Source organism: Arachis ipaensis, chromosome B3 (assembly GCF_059453495.1).
Source record: "Arachis ipaensis isolate K30076 ecotype BB chromosome B3, ASM5945349v1, whole genome shotgun sequence".
NCBI classification, from domain to species: Eukaryota; Viridiplantae; Streptophyta; class Magnoliopsida; order Fabales; family Fabaceae; genus Arachis; species Arachis ipaensis.
In genome coordinates this window covers 48,319,082-48,337,066 of record NC_142438.1, presented here as the reverse complement: position 1 = coordinate 48,337,066, position 17,985 = coordinate 48,319,082, and positions in this window count along the sequence as shown.

Here is a 17,985-nt window from a genome sequence, read left to right as displayed (position 1 = left end):
GCGGGATCCGTGGGTCGGATCCGTAACAGAATTTATATTAGTTAACAAGTGCCTTATCAAGTATTCTTAAAATATTTATTAAGGTGTTAAATATTAAAAAATTTATATTAAGAAATATTATTATACTCTTAACTTATACTCTTTACTAAATCAATATCAATATTTCATATAATTTTTTTAATGAAATATTGTAGAAAAAAATTTGTATAATTAAAACTAAAATTTTAAAAATATTTTATAAAAGTACTTGTATTTAAATAACTTGTGAAAAGATAAAATTAAAATAAGTGTATTCAAAAATATTAAAAATTTTGAATTTATAAAAAAAAGGAGAAAAAACTGATGAAGGGACTAATTTGGTGCACGATATTCAATTTTAGGAACTAAAATGAGTCATTTGATATAAAATAAGAGACTAATTTGGTGCATATGTAACGATGACATAGTAGATAACACGTGGACAAATAATATTGTAATACGTGGCATAACCATCTATGTCAGCATACAACATGTCACTGACTGACACGTCATTATATCGTTATACGTGACCAAACCATGAGTTGACACGTATAAAAAAAATCCACGTCATTAAATCACGTCGGCATATTATTAACAAAAAATAGATCAATAACTAATATGATATAATTTTTTCAATTTAAAAAACGTAATTAATATAATTAGAATCTTAGAAACCATTTAAATCACTCTGAGAATTTAGTCTAGATTTGCAGTTAGATAAATGCCTTCAAACATTATGCATAAAAAAAGACATTATGCCTTAGATGTTGAAAAACCATTACATTGCACATTATGCCTTTTCTTTCTATCTTGATCCAAAACGTTTCACTTGTCTCATATAAAAGAAAGATAAACCAATAAAACTATTAAGGGAAAAATGAAAAAGAATCGGATAAGTTTTCCTATCTAACTTGACTAATTGAAAAAGACATATAATCGGCTAAATTTTTTTAATATTAGTCAAAGATGTATGTTACATTACGATATTTGGCTTTTTATGAGTTTTACCCTAATATAAAAAAAATTCACTTTTCAAAAGAAAAGAAACTATAATTGTAAAAACCGAATTAGATCGGCCGATTTGACTAAAAAATTAGTGAATCGAATTTTTAGTCGGTTCAATTCAGTCTCATCTCTGAATCGTTTAAAGATTAAAACTGATTAAAATTGATAAAAATTGTCTAAAACTAGTAAAAATCGGTTTAATCGAATTGCTCGAAAAAAATTTCAATTTGATAAAGATGTAGTTTGAACCTGCATGCTTTTCTTGCCACTAAACTATATTATTTCTTATTATTTTAAATGTTAATTATTAATTATATAGTTAAAAATATATAATAATTTTTTTAAATATTATTTTTATTTTATAATCACTTATATTTAAATTAATTATATTTTTTATTATTCATAATTATTAATATAAATGTAATTAAATATGTATAAATAAAAATATCAAATATTTTTATTAATTATAATATAATTATATTTTTTATGATTATATGATATTTATTAATATTATTTTTCAATAAATACATATAGTATATAACAATATAATAAATATAAAATAATTAGTTAGTTATTAAAATAAAAATATTTACTTTAATATAAAAATATAATTAAAAAATATTTATTATGAAAAAATACTAGAATTTTATATACTTATTTAATAATAACCAGATTATAAGTTATTAATTATAATTTGTTGAAACTTGATTGTTTTTAAAATATTAGTGAAAAATTTAATATGAGTATAGAAATTTTTTGGAATAATTATCCAAATTAGTCCCTTAAATTTTTGAAATGTACTTCAAGTTTTAAAATATAAAAAAGTCTTTAATATTTATTTTCATTAGACAAATGGTGACTGCTGACGTGAAACGTTAACTTGCACACATTGCCGTTAAGTGTCCACATGTGTGTTATGGACAAATTAATCTCTAGGATGAAGTACAAAATAATCTTCAAAAAATTAAAAAAATCTCAAAACAGTACTTAAAAAGTCCTAAAAATTTTAAAATAGTCCTTTCGAATTATTTATATATAATTATTTCTAAATTAATAAATTTTAATTTCTAATATTTTTTGTCTATTTATCTTTGTTGAGTTAAGAAATTAACTAACTTAAATGATGATGACAAACATTATTTTATTGGGTTAAACACCCAATTAGTTTTGATGGTCTTGATTAGTGTTACAGGCCAAAACTAAAGAAGCAGCAGCCCAAAGGAATAGAGTAAAGAAACAAGAATTTTCGGTGGGCTCTCTAACTCTGAAAGCCCAAGGAAATCATGCAAAGGAATCAGCTGGGCTGAATGAAAAATAAATCCAACCCAAGCCCATGAACACGCTGAAGCCTTCCAAAGCACCACATATGTTTGCTTCAGTAAGAATCAGAAAGAAAGAGAAAGAGAGAGCTTCGTTCTTCTTGTTCTTTCATCAGAAAAGAAAGAGAGAGAAAGGTAAATCACAAAAAGTTAATGTCTAATCACTCTGATCAAAGCAAGTTAACCTAAGTCAAAGATGGCCATGCCATGGTTCACATCCTAAAAGGAAAAAGAGGTTAGCTACAAAGAAGAAAGAAGAAGAAATCAAAAGTTAGGGAAAAATCAGATCTTAGGCAAATCAAAAAGATCTTTCCATTATTGGTACCCTAAAGTAACTTGCTGAAGCTTCCTTCCCCCTCATACCCATTTCTGGTAAAATGAAGAAAATGGATGTTATGGAGTTCTGCTGTGGATCAACGGTCAAGAAAGGAACTTGGAGCCAAAGCAAAAATAAATTGTTTAGATTTTTGAAGATATTTGGAAAAAGGATGAAAGAGAAGATGGAAGGTATGAATGCATGAAATCTGAAATCTCTGCTACAGTCCCATCTCTCTTCTGCATAGCTGTTGCTCTGTTTTTGTGAGAAGAAGAAGTCAACTGTGTGAAGCAAGCCTTTGGTGTGAAAAATTGAAATCATACAAATAGGAAAATCACTTCAGTTTGAAGGTAAGGAGAGAGAACCAGTATTTTGAGGTTTATGTTCTGAGAAGAGTTCTCTGAAGAAGTTCATTAACTTGGACAGTGCTTCCTAGTCAAAGGAGCATTCCACCAGAGTGAGGAACTAAATCAGAGACAAGCAAATTTGGTTTATCACATAGCAAAGAGGCTATTTAAGCATTAATCTCCTTCATGTTTTACAGATTGTAATTTTCTTTTCAATGTTTATCTTTCTGTAATTTCTTGAGGTAAAAGGCTGAATGAGAGAGTTCTTGAAAGAGTCTAAGAGTGAAAATAGGCAAAGAAAAACACTTGAGTGAAAAGCCTAGAGTGATTTCAGATTTCTTTAGGTTGTTTCTTGGGTCTTGTATCTTGTACCAGTGAGGTACCCCTTTCTTAGTTGGGTTAGCACTAAGGGTGAAGAGTTAGTTATTAGCATAACCAAGTCAAGTTAGGTTAGAACTTGAGAGTGAAAGGATTGTGTCAATCCTGTAGAATTGGTGTATGTAATACTTTAACTATAGTGAAAATTCAACCACAGTTGTGGTGGAGACTGGATGTAGGTTGTATTGTATAAGGCAACTGAACCAGGATACATGATAGTGTCAGCTTCTCTCTTTCCTGCTCTGTTCTGTTTTTTGATATTCATGAGACAAAACTAAATTGTCTTATAAATTTTCCGCTGCTGAGTTCAAACAGATTCAGACTGAAAGTTTGTTTTAAAAGGGTTATTTCATTAAAGCAAAAGAAGGTCATAAATTCAACCCCCTTCTCTAAGCCTTCTACAACCTTCAATTGGTATCAAGAGCCAGGGTCTCAAGAATCAAGCTTCACCGCTTGGAGCAAAGGTCCAATGGCGAACAACTTGGGTACAACCATAGTTGCCTACACTCTAGCTGAAGGCTAGTCAAATAACAGGCCTCCCTTCTTCAATGGGAAGAACTATACTTATTGGAAAGAAAGGATGTGGATCTTCATCCAATCCATTGACTACAACATATGGAAGATGTTGTAAGCGGCCGCAAAATTCCAACAAAAAACAAGTGCTGATGGAGTGATGACTCCAAATGAAGAAACTGAATGGAATGATGACGACAAGAAGAAAATGGAGCTGAATGCTAAAGGCTTCAATCTTCTTCATTGTGCTATCAGCTTTGAAGAGTACCGAAAGGTGTCTAGATGCAAGACAGCCAAAGAAATTTGGGAGAAACTCCAGGTTACACACGAAGGCACCAAACAGGTCAAAGAAACGAGGATTGATATGTTGCGAAAAGAATACGAGATGTTCAACATGAAGGATGGAGAAAGTATTGATGAAGTGTTTGAAAGATTCTCAATCATAATCAACAACCTCGATGCTATGGGAACAACCTACTCAGAACAAACCCTAGTAAGAAACTACTTAGAAGCCACACAAAGGAATGGGAAACAACAGCCACTATTCTAGCCGAGAGTAACAACCTAAGTCCCATAACCTATGATGAGCTGAGAGGAAAACTCCTTGCCTATGAAGTCACACACACAAACCCGGACTCAAAGAAAAGGGAATAGCCCTTAAGTCAAAAATAGAATCAAAAGAGAGTGAGTCTAGTGATGGTTTTTTAGATGATGAACTTATGTTTTGTGCTAGGAGACTCAGAAGGATAATGAGAAACAAAGGCAAGTACAAAGGGTCAAGCTCAAAGGAATACAAGAAGGACTTGAGTAAGGTGGTTTGTCATCATTGCAAGGAGGCTGGACATTTTAAGTTCAACTGTCCAAAGCTCAAGAAGGAGGACAAAGGGAAGAAAGAAAAGAAGAGAGTGCTCATGGCATCTTAGGAGGATCTTGAGAATGATTCGGATGAGGAAGAAGACTCCAAAAGTGAAGATAAAATCTGCTTCATGGCTAGTGATGATCAGCTTGATGAGGTAAATTACTATGACTTGGCCATATATGATTTACACGTTATAATTGATGATCTCACGAAAAATTCTTCAAAACTGCTGGAAAAATACACTAAATGTAAATCTGAAAAAGAGATGTTGAAAGATGAAAATAATTTTTTGAGAGAAAAGGTGAAGAAAATTGAATGTGCTTTGGATATTATTGAAGAAAACAGATTTCTAAAATCTGAACCTGAAAAACTAAAAGGAAAGCACATTGTGAATCCTTCTCAAGAGCTTATTGCTGAAAATGAAAGACTACATGAAATGATTAAAAGATTGAATGGTGACTTAGCAAAATTTGCTCAAAGTTCTAGCAACTTGGACAAATTACTTGCAAATCAAAGACCATTGTTTGAAAAATCTGGTTTAGGATATGTGACAAACGATCATGCTGTTTTTGATAGATCTCCTACAATATTTCTGGCCTCTTCATCGAAAACTAAGTCCAACATGAACAAATCTGTTTTGGAACATGTTCCCATATATAAAGAAAAATATGGAAGTTCCTTTTCAAATGAAAATGCTTTGTCTTCAAGAACCAAAACTGTTTCTAACAAGTCGGGTCTAGGCTATGTTCCAACTAATGAGGTCACATTAAAAAAACCAACATTTAACAATAGAACCTCATTTTCAAAAAGCCAAAACTCATTCAAAAATTCTTGTTGGAATGCTTTTACAAAAAGGAACAATCATAACAAAAATCATTTTGTCAAAAGAATGCACCTCTTCCAAAAATCAGAAAATTTCAGTCCGTTAATCATTTTCAGCATCATAACTCACGTCAATTTCAGCAACAAGAATTAGAAAATCATTGTTTTAATTGTAAGAAATTTGGTCATTCATACTCACAATGCTTCATTGAAAAAAGAATAGTAAGAAACCAAATTTACAATGTTGTTTGTGACTTCAATGCACTTGCACAGCCAAGGTGGATTAACTTCAAAGGATCCAAATTAATTTGGATACCTAAAGTTACTTGAAGTTTTAATGCAGATTTGCCTAGCATCCAAGAACAAAAAGGATATGTGGTACTTGGACAGTGGATGCTCAAGGCATATGACTGGAAGGTCAACCTTCTTCATCAAACTAAACAAGTATGATGGAGGCTTTATGACCTTTGGAGATGATGGAAAAGGTAAAATTGTGGCTATTAGAAAAGTAGGTAATAATCACTCTACTTTCATTGATGATGTCTTCTTGGTTAATGGTTTAAGGCATAACTTGTTGAGCATAAGTCAACTGTGTGATTTGGGTTATTTGGTAATTTTTAAAAGATTGGAATGCTGTGTTATAAATGAAAAGACCAATGAAGTGTTGTTTATTGCTAAGCGTTGTAATAAGGTGTATGGACTTACCCTTGATGAACTAAAGGATCAAAATGTAACTTGTTTTCATTCTAAAAAATCTTAAAAGTGGCTATGGCACAAAAGATTGGGACATGTAAGTATGTTTCAAATTAACAAACTTATCAAGAAAGGATTAGTAAGAGGTCTTCCTTTAATAAGGTTTGACAAAGACATCACTTGTGATGCTTGCCAAATGGAAAAACAAACAAAGAGCTCATTTAAATCAAAAGAAGACATCTCTACTAAAAGACCACTTGAATTGCTACATATTGATTTATTTGGTCCAACAAGAACTCAAAGCTTAAGTGGTAAACATTATGGTTTAGTAATTGTGGATGACTACTTTAGGTTTGGTTGGATTTTATTTCTTGCACACAAAAATGAGCCTTTTCGGCCTTTGAAATTTTTAGCAAGAAAGTTCAAAATGAAAAGGATTTAAAGATCTCTTCTATAAGAAGTGATCATGGAACTGAAATTGAAAACCAATTATTTGAATCCTTTTGTGAAGAATTTGGAATATCTCATAACTTCTCTTGTCCAAGGACACCACAACAAAATGGTTTTGTGGAAAGAAGAAATTAGAAGTATTCAAGAAATGACAAGAGCCATGCTTTGTGAGAGTAATGTTCCGAAATTCCTTTGGGCTGAAGCGGTTAACATAGCTTGCCACATTTTGAATAGAACTATCATAAGGAAATTTTTGAAGAAAACACCTTATGAACTTTGGAAAGGTCACCCACCAAATTTAAATTACTTGCATTATTGCATATCTTTGGATGCAAATGTTTTGTTCTAAATAACAAAGATAATTTGGAAAAATTTGATCCAAAGACATATGAGTGTTTATTTGTAGGACATTCCACAACTAGTAAAGCATATAGAGTTTATCATTAAGATGCTAGAATAATTGAGGAGTCCATACATGTTATATTTTGTGACAGTAACTTGGTTCAAAGTATTTTGGAAGACTGTGATATAGAAAATTAGGTTCAAAAGGATGATGAAAAGGCACAAAATCATGAAAATGAGAATTCTGAGCAAATTGAATCAGAAACTGCTGCTGCTAAAAATCCTGTAGGAGACAATTCTGTTTTGTCTCATGAAACTGGCGAAAATCCTGAAACCACCAGTTCATTGAATCCCTCAGTGACCGAATCTGCTTCTAAGTCCACTAGACCTTGTGAGTGGAGATTCCTAAAGAACTATCCATAGGAATTTGTCATTGGGGACATTTCTGAAGGTGTCAAAACTCGTTCCTCCACTAGAAAGGCAAATGAAGAAATAAACATTGCTTTTCTCTCTCAAATGGAGCCACAAAATATCAAAGAAGCTCTTGATGACCCCTCTTGGGTAAAGACAATGGAGGAAGAGATTCACGAATTTGAAAAGAACCAAGTTTGGATATTGGTTCCTAAGCCAAGTGACAAGAAAGTGACAGGCACAAAGTGGATATTCAGGAACAAGGTGGGTGAAGATGGTAGCATTGCTAGAAATAAAGCTAGATTGGTGGCACAAGGATATGTCCAAGAAGAGGGAATATATTTTGATGAATTCTTTGCCCTTGTTGCCCGAATGGAAGCCATAAGACTTCTTTTACCTTATGCTGCTTATTGTGGTTTCAAATTGTATCAAATGGATGTGAAATATGCATTTTTGAATGGTGTGATAGATAGAGAAGTATATGTGGCACAGCCACCTAGTTTTGAAAATAAAGAATTTCCTAACCATGTTTTCAAACTATTAAAAGCTCTCTATGGTTTAAGGCAAGCTCCTAGAGCTTGGTATGAGAGACTTAGCTCTTTTCTTTTGAAAAATAGTTTTCAAAGAGACACCATAGACACTACTCTATTTATTAAGAATTCTAATGATTCTTTTATTCTAGTCCAAATTTATGTTGATGACATTATTTTTGGATCAGCCAATGAATCTCTTTGTACTGAATTTGGAAAATTTATGACAAGTGAATTTGACATGAGCATGATGGGTGAACTTAATTTTTTTCTTGGGCTACAAATTAAGCAAACTGAAAATGGTATTTTTATTCATCAAGAAAAGTATGTCAAGGAATTAGTTACGAAATTTGGTATGGAAAATGCCAAACCCATGAGAACTCCCATGCACCCTAGCTCTAAATTAGAAAAGGGAGAAACTGAGAAAGATGTTGATGAGACTAGGTATAGAGGAATGATTGGATCTCTTATGTACCTAACTTCCTCTAGACCTGACATTGTGCAAAGTGTTGGAATGTATTCAAGATTCCAATCTAAACAAAAAGAATCACATCTTTCTGCAGTTAAAAGGATCATTAGATATGTACATGGCACATCTAACTATGGTTTATGGTATCATAGGTCTGATAAATTTTCTGCAATTGGTTATTGTGATGCAGACTTTGCTGGGGACAGAATTCATAGAAGAAGTACATCTGGTATTTGCTGTTTTCTGGGCAGATCTTTGAATATTTGGTCAAGTAAGAAGCAGTCAACAGTGGCTCTCTCCACTGCAGAAGCCGAATACATTGCTACATTTTCTTGCTGTTCCCAATTGTTGTGGTTGAAAACACAACTAGCTGATTATAAATTGAATACTAATAACATTCCCTTGTTTTGTGATAACATGAGTGCCATTAATATTTCTAAAAATCCTGTTTTGCACTCTAGAACAAAACACATTGAAGTGAGATTTCACTCAATTAGGAAACATGTTCATCAAAAAGAAAATATAAGCATTCAATTTGTTAAATCAGAGGAACAATTTGTTGATATATTTACTAAACCTCTGGCTGAAGACATGTTTTGTAAATTAAGAACAAGTTTAGGCATTTTGAGTTACGATTCTTTGTTTTAATTGTGCTAATGTCCTATTTGAGAATTTTGTATTGCAGGTCAAAGAGACATTTGTTGGATAAGATATTTGTGATCTGAATTTTGAAGTGTAGAAAAGGACAAGAACCATGCTTAAATCTTATTACACATGTGGTTATTTTTGTTTTCTGAAACTCTTTTTGGTCCATATGAGTTTTTACTAAGAATTGGTCTTTGCATATCATGAATTTTTTTTATTTGATAATTTTTTTATATTGGTAGTACAACTTTCTCATAACTATGGTGTTGCTGGTTGAAATATGATCTTCATTTCTCTTCCAATTTTTTATATTTCAAGACGCAACATTTAGTTTCAACATGCCTCCAATACACTATTTTGTAGGTTTAGTTTTTGTTTTATTTTTTTCTACCTTGATGACAAAAGGGGAGGAAAATGTATATATGAGGCTTGATAAGACATAAGGCTTACTGAGATTATTGGATATTAGTTTTGATTAGTCTTATGTTTGTGATTTATCTTGTATTTGTGAACTGAACTTGGTTGACTTTAAGTCATTTGAAATTTATCTTGTATTTGTGAACTGAACTTGGTTGACTTTAAGTTATTTAAACTTTATGTTGTGCTGGTGAATTGTTGCTTACATGCTGCCATATTTTGCAATATGTGCTTGTATGGATTATAATACTTTTGTGCAACTATAGAATTATAGATAAGCATGTATATACATTGGATTGTTGTGCTGGCATTATTGTATGTGTCCTCAGGTTAAACGATAAGCATACATTAAGGGGAGCAACTCTTATGAAAGAAAGGGGGAGCATATCAAGTTAATCTGGTATCATCAAAGGGAAGTATCTGAACCATTTCTATTTCAAATCTTTTGATTAATTACCTTATATATAATGTTTGTCATCAAGGGGGAGATTGTTGAGTTAAGGAATTAACTAACATAAATGATGATGACAAACATTATTTTATAGGGTTAAATGTAAGACCCAGGATTTTCAAATAAATCTTATTATGAGTTAATTTTAATTTATTTATTCATGAAAAATTTTATTTTCAGAAATTATTTTTATTAAAGCTAATTAAATCAAATTTTGATAATTAATTAGAATTTTACCTAATTTTATAATTATTGAATTATTTTCTATATTTAAATTACAAAATTAGTAGTTATGAAATGAAAAGAATTTTTATGTGATTTAATTCAAATAATTGATATTTCTATGATTATGAATAAATATATGTGGCTTCCGCACTTTTATCTGAGATACGAGTTTTCCTGAGTAAAGTACCGTGGCTTGCCACCACGTGTTCCAGGTTGAATCTCGATACTCTGTTGACCCTACGTCGTAAGGGTGACCGGGCACGTATAAATTCCCGGGTATGGATAGCCCCCAATGAGTGATTTGAATGATGTATGAATGTAAAATCTATGCATAGACTCATGGGATGCGCAACGGGGGACAGTCTAAGGTTTTCGGACTTGTCGGGTTAGCTGGATAACCGACAGATGAGCTCATTAGCCATAGGATAGGCATGCATCATATGCATTTGTATGCTTTGCTTGGGTTTGAATTTGTTTTGGTTTGCCTAATTATTAAACTGTTCTTAACTGTTACCTGAACTATTTGCTGTAACTGCTACCTAAATTTGTGTTTTTCTTGTCTATTTTGCTTGTGTTTGTCCTGGTGTGCTACTTCTGAGAATGAGCTTTGGTGCTGAATTGATGATTGTGTTGATTGATTGCGTAGTTGGTTTCTGATTAAGATTTTCTTATAAGAAAAGAAAGGTTTTGGATTTCAGAAAGATTAAATCTTGTTTCTTTGAAAAAGTTTTTGAATGATTAGCTATTGGTATTTAAAAGATTCACAGGGCAATGATAATCACTGAGCTTGAAAATAGTTTTCTTATTAAGTATCTTCTTATGACAATTGTGAAACTGCGTGGTGAGACCGTGTGGTTAGGTTCTCACCCCTACAGCTTTACCTTTTCAAGAATCGGATGAAGAAGCATTAAGAAGAGTTATACTGCATTTGGTTTATATGTTGTTGTATTAATTAGATTATTTTCTTCCCTCGTCTTTGTTATTACAATTTTGTAGGAGGGATAGGAGTTGTATGTTATATATATATATATATATGACTGCTTGTTTTTTTTAGATAAAGTATTTATTTCTGGTTTTCAAAGAAGTCAGCAATACGGTGTCGAGTCACAGGCTTCTATTTTAATATTAAGTATATAAATTAGTCGTAATACTTCTTGCTATCAGAGTGGCGCAGCCGGAAGCGTGACATTCTGGTAGTGAGAGTGTTACATTATGGTATCAGAGCGGCACAGCCGGAAGCGTGACATTCTGGTAGTGAGGGTGTTACATTATCAAACAGATCCCTCGAGAATTCTCCACCTTATCTATCACTCCGCAAACTCGCTACCGGTCACAAATCCAACATTGACAAAACCCTTTTGCGTAAAACACAGCTCCATAACATCTTGTAGCATCGCACACTTACAAGCTTCATCTTCCGCATTCACTAACCGTGCTCTAAGAATTAACGTATTACTTGCCATATCTAAGATCGCAGGTGACATTAAAACAAATCTCGAATTTACTCAGAGGGACACAAGATTTTTTTTTTTTGGAACGTCACTAGTAGTCTTAGTTTTCCATTTCTTGTGAATCTCATACTCATCCGAGTCAACTTGAATTCATTTCCATCTAAAGCACCATTTGTCTTTTATTTGTCTTCTTTAGTCAAAGGTTCTTTCTTGAGAATTTTCTATTGATTGAGTTGTCTTCCTGGCGCGTTTTATATTCCGTTGGACCAATTGGAAACTCGTTTAATAATCCATGCCTAGTGAGTTCTTATTTGAATTTCCTTAATTTAAAGATCCTTTCTTCCATGGACTGATTTCTTTTCAAGCGCATCGTAATCTTCTTAAATGATTCTTGTGAGGTGGTTACTCCAAGTATACTTTTAGAATTTTGTTTTGATCCATTTTTGAAAAGGTTTTGAATTCTTTTGAAGAAATTTAAGTTTTGAATCAACTTTTTAAGTTGTTAAGTTCCTTCTTAAGCTTTTCGTTTCTATGAGTGACATGCTTTATGAATCCTAATTGAAATCCTTTAATTTAAGTTTCTTTCTTGAAATGAGTTGGTTTCCTTCTTAGCGCATCTTAATATTATTGAACATCTTTATAAGGATGTGATTTCAAGTATATTATTGGATTTTTGTTTTAAACCTTTTTAAACAAGTTTTGGTTTATTATTATGCAAAGTTGTCCTTGACTTTGCATTCCTTTACTTGAGCAGTGCCTCTCTTTGATGTGATTTGAACTTGTTTTGATGCGATATAACCATCGATTGAAGTTTTAATAAAATCGCTTTCAATTCAACCTACACTTCTTTACCTTATACTCTAAAATTTTTTGTATGTGATTTAAACCTATTCGACTGTAATGCAACCTCTTTTCTTTTATGAGCAAAACTTTATCTCAGGTTTCTTTCCAACAAGATCGCATTTTTTATGCATGCTTGAAAAAGAAAAAAAATACAATTTTGCTTTTAGTCAAATTAATCTTTCCATTTACAAACTTTGTGTAATCTATTTCGACTTGAATTTATATTGAAATAATGCCATATTTACACTCTTATTAATCTTTTGAAGAATGTTTGTTACTCATTTTCTCTTATAGAACATGAAATAATTTTCCCTTAAGTTTTCCATTCTGTACAAACAATGTATTCGAAAGTATTTTTAAACCATACTATTGAGTTCTATAAGCTTTATCTTTGGTTTTGGATATTCTTCTTCTGTAGATCTCATATTTTTTTTACTTAGTTTGAATTTGTTTCAAACTAATACGCTATTTTTCTCCTTATTGATCCTATTGAAATTTTTCTGTTTCAAGAGTTATCCTTGTAGTTACCAATTGACTCCTTTCCAACACTCCTCATTGCTTGTGCATCTGTGTTTAACTGTAATTTCATTAATTCTTTCAAATTTCTATGATTACTGTCTTTGTCGCTTGTCATTTCCTTTCAAAAAAAGTCTTGTGTCCTTCTGAGTAAATTCGAGATTTGTTTTAATGCCACCTGCGATCTTAGATACGGCAAGTAATACGTTAATTCTTAGATCACGGTTAGTGAATACGGAAGATGAGTGTGCGATGCTACAAGATGTTATGGAGCTGTGTTTTACGCAAAAGGGTTTTGTCAATGTTGGATTTGTGACTAGTAGCGAGTTTGCGGAGTGATAGATAAGGTGGAGAATTCCCGATGGATCTGTTTGATAAAGTGTAGTTGGAAATAGTGAAGTTACATCATGTTGAAGTTTAGGAAGTTGAATCCCTGAAGTTGGTGTGAGATCAGTGTTGAGAACGTTAGCCATATTGTTTCAATACCAGTCTGCTTTGTGATCTTTTGCACCAAGCTTGTTTTGTAGCTTCTGTTTCGCATCACACTTATATCCTTATATCCTCATGCCATATGAAAATCTTGGTATATGAAACTGTATATATATATGCTGCAATCTTTTGTTTTTCTTTAAATGTGATTGAAAATAAAGTGATATGAAGTCTCTTTCATTTTTTATCAATTTTCGAGGACGAAAATTTTTGTAAGGTAGGTAGGATGTAAGACCCAGGATTTTCAAATAAATCTTATTATGAGTTAATTTTAATTTATTTATTCATGAAAAATTTTATTTTCAGAAATTATTTTTATTAAAACTAATTAAATCAGATTTTGATAATTAATTAGAATTTTACCTAATTTTATAATTATTGAATTATTTTCATTACAAAATTAGTAGTTATGGAATGAAAAGAATTTTTATGTGATTTAATTCAAATAATTGATATTTCTATGATTATGAATAAATATATGTGGCTTCCGCACTTTTATCTGAGAAACGAGTTTTCCTAGGTAAAGTACCGTGACTTGCCACCACGTGTTCCAGGTTGAATCTCGATACTCTGTTGACCCTACGTCGTAAGGGTGACCGGGCACATATAAATTCCCGGGTATGGATAGCCCCCAGTGAGTGATTTGAATAATGTATGAATGTAAAATCTATGCATAGACTCATGGGGATGCGCGACGAAAGACATTCTAAGGTTTTCGGACTTGTCATGTTGGCTGGATAACCGACAGATGAGATCATTAGCCATAAGACAGGCATGTATCATATGCATTTGTATGCTTTGCTTGGGTTTGAATTTGTTTTGGTTTGTCTAATTGTTAAACTGTTCTTAACTGTTACCAGAACTATTTGCTGTAACTGCTACCTAAATTTGTGCTTTCCTTGTCTGTTTTGCTTGTGTTTGTCCTGGTGTGCTACTCCTAAGAATGAGCTTTGGTGCTGAATTGATGATTGTGTTGATTGATTGCGTAGTTGGTTTCTGATTAAGATTTTCTTATAAGAAAAGAAAGGTTTTGGATTTCAGAAAGATTAAATCTTGTTTCTTTGAAAAAGTTTTTGAATGATTAGCTATTGGTTTTTAAAAGATTCACATGGCAATGATAATCACTGAGCTTGAAAAAAGTTTTCTTATTAAGTATCTTCTTATAACAATTGTGAAACTGCATGGTGAGACCGTGTGGTTAGGTTCTCACCCCCTACAGCTTTACCTTTTTAGGAACCGGATGAAGAAGCATTAAGAAGAGTTATACTGCATTTGGTTTATATGTTGTTGTGTTAATTAGATTATTTTCTTCCCTCGTCTTTGTTATTACAATTTTGTAACAGGGATAGGAGTTGTATGTTATATATATATATATATTATGAATCTATGATTGCTTTTTTTTTTAGATAAAGTATTTATTTCCGGTTTTCAAAGAAGTCAGCGATACGGTATCGAGCCACAGGCTTCTATTTTAATATTAAGTATATAAATTAGTCGTAATACTTCTTGCTATCAGAATGGCGCAGCCGGAAGCGTGACATTCTGGTAATGAGGGTGTTACATTAAACACCCAATTAGTTTTAATGGTCTTGATTAGTGTTACATGCCAAAACTAAAGAGGCAGCAGCCCAAAGGAATAGAGTAAAGAAACAAGAATTTTCGGTGTGCTCTCTAACTCTCAAAGCCCAAGGAAATAATGCAAAGGAATCAGCTGGGCTGAATGAAAAATAAATCCAATCCAAACCCATAAAGACTCCATCAAGCTGAAGCCTTCCAAAGTACCTCACATGTTTGCTTCATTATGAATCAGAAAGAAAGAGAGAGAAAGGTAAATTACAAAAAGCTAATGTCTAATCACCCTAATCAAAGCAAGCTAACCTAAGTCAGAGATGGCCATGCCATGGTGCACATCCTAGAAGGAAAAAGAAGGTTAGCTTCAAAGAAGAAAGAAAAAGAAATCAGAAGCTAGGACAAAATCAGATCTTAGGCAAATCAGAAAGATCTTTCCATTATTGGTACCCCAAAGTAACTTGTTGAAGCTTCCTTCCCCCCTCATACCCATTTCTGGTAAAATGAAGAAAATGGATGTTATGGAGTTCTGCTGTGGATCAACGGTCAAGAAAAGAACTTGGAGCCAAAGCAAAAATAAATGGTTCAGATTTTTGAAGATATTGGAAAAAGAATGAAAGAGAAGATGGAAGGTATGAATGCATGAAATCTGAAATCTCTGCTACAGTTCCATCTCTCTTCTGCGTAGCTGATGCTCTGTTTTTGTAAGAAGAAGAAGTCAACTGTGTAAAGCAAACCTATGGTGTGAAAAATTGAAATCATACAAATAGGAAAATCACTTCAGTTTAAAGGTAAGGAGAGAGAACCAGTGTTTTGAGGTTTATGTTCTGAGAAGAGTTCTTTGAAGAAGTTCATCAACTTAGACAGTGCTGCCTAGTCAAAGGATCATTCCGCCAGAGTGAGGAACTAAATCAGAGACAAGCAAATCTGGTTTATCACATAGCAAAGAGGCTGTTTAAGCATTAATCTTCTTCATGTTTTACAGATTGTAATTTTCTTTTCAATGATTATCTTTCTGTAATTTCTTGAGGTAAAAGGCTGAATGAGAGAGTTCTTGAAAGAGCCTAAGAGTGGAAAGAGGCAGAGAGAAACACTTGAGTGAAAAGCCTAGAGTGATTTTAGATTTCTTTAGGTTGTTTCTTGGGTCTTGTATCTTGTACCAGTGAGGTACCCCTTTCTTAGTTGGGTTAGCACTAAGAGTGAAGAGTTAGGTATTAGCATAACCAAGTCAAGTTAGGTTAGAACTTGAGAGTGAAAGGATTGTGTCAATCCTGTAGAATTGGTGTATGTAATACTTTAACTATAGTGGAAATTCCACCACAGTTGTGGTGGAGACTGGATGTATGTTGCATTGCACAAGGCAACTGAACCAAGATACATGATGGTATCAGCTTCTCTCTTCCCTGCTCTGTTCTGTTTTCTGATATTCATGAGACAAAACTAAATTGTCTCATAAATTTTCCGCTGCTGAGTTCAAACAGATTTAGACTGAAAGTTTGTTTTAAAATGGTTATTTCATTAAAGCAAAAGAATGTCATAGATTCAACCCCCCTTCTCTAAACCTTCTACAACCTTCAACCTCAAATTTGATTATTTATATACAAAATTTTTTATTTATTTTTAAGATAAATTATAAATTAATTTTGAAAAGGCTTTTTTTTTTCAAAAAGAAATAATTTTTAAAATAAATAAACCCATATTTATTTTTTATCATGCAAGATATTATTTTAATGTAATTTATAGGTGTCATATTCTATGCTTATTCTTTAATGATGAAGAAAAAAATGAGCTATTGTTGCTTAAAGAGATAGGAGAACTCTCATTTAACATAAACTTGTTCATATAAACAATTAAAAATATTTGTGCAAATGCTTACGAACGTAACACTTTAGAACTTGCATGCATTGTGAACCAAGTCATCTATGAAGTCAAATTTATAAGTGTTAGTCAACCACAAGATCAATGTAGATTTACAAAATCCCAATATGAAACTCCTCATACTTTGTAATACTTGAAGAAGAAATGTCTTGACAAATTCAAGTGTTCTGTTCATATTCTTTAAAAAGTTTTGAAATTTAGTTGTTAAAATATTGCACAAAATAGGCTGAGTTAAAACTGTTTGTACTACCACAGTTAACAATTATACCAAGAAAAAATATTTTTTTTTTCGCTTGGGAATATCTTTCTAAATTTATTTGATATCAATATCTTAGGAAGTTAGTATATAAATAATGATTTTCATAATTCAATAACTTCTTAAATTTAGTTATTATTATTATTATGGTTTCTACATCATCTCAATGTAAATATCATATGTTAATGATTAAATAATATTATTTTTATGACATTTTAGTGTTAATAAATAAAATTATATTTTACTATATAATATTCTTTATTATTATATATTTTTAATAATATTTTATTTTTCTAATTAATAAAAATATTATAAGACAATCACTTTTAAAAAAGATTAAAAATATTCGAAGAGACTATTCTAAAATTTTTCAGGTACTGTTTTGAAATTTTTAAAATTTTTCGGGGACTTTTTTAGAGGAATTTACTTAACAAATGTATAAGTAGAAACTTGTGTTTTTCACTTTTTTGAGTGTCAAGTGAAGCAGAGAATTTTTCGGCCTCCAGTAATTCTGTTCAGATCGAATGGGTAACTGGTGAACAAAAGGTGGGAAAGGCAATCCAAACATAAGGTACAATAATATCTACTTAAATGAATTTTAACTAATTTTCCCATGTGTGCCACTTTACTTTTTCATTCCTCTAAATTCATTCTGGTAGAGAGAACACAATACAACAAAGATTTGAATACACTGTCCATAACAGACACAAAGTTGTCATGTTTAGATTTCCATAACCTTTTCTTTTATATTTTAAGAGCTATAAATTAAGGAT